The sequence below is a fragment of the Phaseolus vulgaris genome, chromosome 3 (assembly GCF_000499845.2).
Source record: "Phaseolus vulgaris cultivar G19833 chromosome 3, P. vulgaris v2.0, whole genome shotgun sequence".
Lineage (NCBI taxonomy): Eukaryota > Viridiplantae > Streptophyta > Magnoliopsida > Fabales > Fabaceae > Phaseolus > Phaseolus vulgaris.
Genome location: NC_023757.2, coordinates 48,704,412 through 48,706,793, shown reverse-complemented (window position 1 = coordinate 48,706,793; position 2,382 = coordinate 48,704,412).

The window sequence follows — 2,382 nt, the reverse complement described above, 5'->3', positions numbered from 1 at the left end:
TATATTTATCTTTTGAAAATCAAATTCTAAAATATAAATTTTATATATTTAGTGTTTTGTGAATAATTTAACACGAGTATGAGATATATTTGTTTTGTCTTGAGCTTGTCTTGGAAATCCTGTAGACAATTTACTGACTGTCTAATGGTTTCGACGAGACCGTCTAACAGGTCTTCTGACAAGATTGTCTAGTGAGTTTGTTTTGTCTCATTTTATGTTTTCTTTTTCTTTATAAACAAATCTGATGTAGCATTGAGAGAAAATGTGTTATTCTCATTTTTTCATAAATATATATATTTTTTGTACCGGTGGGTACCGGACGAGCCTGTCTCGACCTTGGTAATTGGACGCCCGAGTCAAACAACATAAAAGAACAGAGTAAATAAATAGGCAACAACAACATAATGACTTTGAATGAGTCAACCCACATTTCGAAATATACGAAAAATATCTTTAATATAACAGATAACATAATAAATCGAAAGATATATCCCATATATGAGGAAACCCAACACTAAATATGACCTTCTGTGAAGTAGTAAGGTACGTTTTTTCATTCACTAGAATATACCGAAATCAAACACTGACTTGAGCGTCAGAGTGCAATCGGAGGTATCTCCGATCGACCGAGCATCATCAAAATTGAAGGAAGAAGACTTGAAGGAATCTGAAGATCAGCGACACGTCAGCAATTGTGTATCCAATCACAGATACTATCAGGGCCCTTAGCTCATACAAGTACATTCCTTATACTTTGTGTTCATATGAGTTGTGTTTTTGATACCTTATGCTCATTAGCCTATGTGACAATGTGTCTAACATAAATTATAGTATTCAAATGGTAGCAGATCAGGTTAGATGACTTATTTTGTCTCTGCTGCTTCTGTTCTTTTCTTCTTTCTTATTGGATATTTGTTTTTCTTCTCGTCGCCTTTCTTATTATCTTTTTGATGTCTTTTCTCGAAACATCACACACAGAGAGCAAGGTTTTGTTAAGGAACATTATAATAATCTTGCAAGTCCATATTATATGTATCCTGAAACTGTGCTTGTTTCTATCATTCTTGGAGTAGAAACATGTGATGTACTTTTCTATCCAATAATAAGTTTAAATTCGTGGACAACAATCTGATGTTTCTGATCATGAAGACTCTTTGTATGAACTGTGAAAAATGTGCATATTATTATGATACTTTCTTAGACTAATCTTTAAACGTTGCAGAAAATGTGGTTTATATATGATGTAACTAAACATCTTTGGGAAAATTTAAGAGAAAGATGGTCAAAAGAAGATTATTTTTCGTTTATCTGAATTGGAGAATTCATTCTATTAATCATATTAAACAAGGTGAAAGGAATGTTCCCCAATTTTACAGTTTTATACCGATTTGAAGCAATTTTACAGTTTTATACCGATTTGAAGATCATTTGGTAGAAGCTTGAATCCCTCACGTTCTTATCACGGAACCTTTACCTACCATTAATCAAGTGTTTCTTTAGTCATCCAAGAAGAGAACCTTTACCTACCATTAATCAAGTGTTTTCTTTAGTCATCCAAGAAGAAAGATAACTCGTTGGCAACAATTCTGCTAATGATAATAGGATGGTAATTAGTACTGTTAATGTTGCTGAAAAACAACGAAGTTGGAACAATTCTTGGAAATCACAAGATCAAAATTTGTAAAAAGCTCAAGGAAGAGGTAACAATTGTAAAAGTCAAGGTAGGGGAGAAAGATATTATGCTCAAGGGAAGCAGTGTTCATACTGCTATAAACTAACCATAATGTGGATGAGTGATATTCCAAGCATGGTTTCCCCCCCATGATATAAACAAATAACTGAAGGCAATGGTGAGAAACATAGTATGCTAGTATTCAACCTTAGTTTCAGAAATGAATCTGCACAAGATTATAGTCAAGATCATATACAACATTCAAATCCTTTCACTACTGAGTAAGTTCAACAATTCTTAGACTGCTACAAGACTCTACTGGACACACTATTAATGTTCAAAATCTTGAAAATATGAGCTCAAAATTCAGAAAGTTAATTTTTCTTGGATCCTAGACATTGGATCTACAGATCATGTAAGTCTCAATTTTTAATTTTTTTTTTCAAAATTAAACCAACTCATATCATTAACTTTTTCTTTGTAAAATTAAACCAACTCATATCATTCACCTTTTCTTTTTAAAAATAAACCAACTCATATCAACCTGACTAATGTTCTTGTGTCACTGCATCTCATCATTTACAATGTGTTATATATACCTGCCTTGCCTTTTTTCTTTTAATTTGACATCTGTTTGTTCAACAATTAATTAAAGATTCAAATTGTAAATAATTTTTTCTCATGAGATTTGTCAGATTCAGGATAGTACA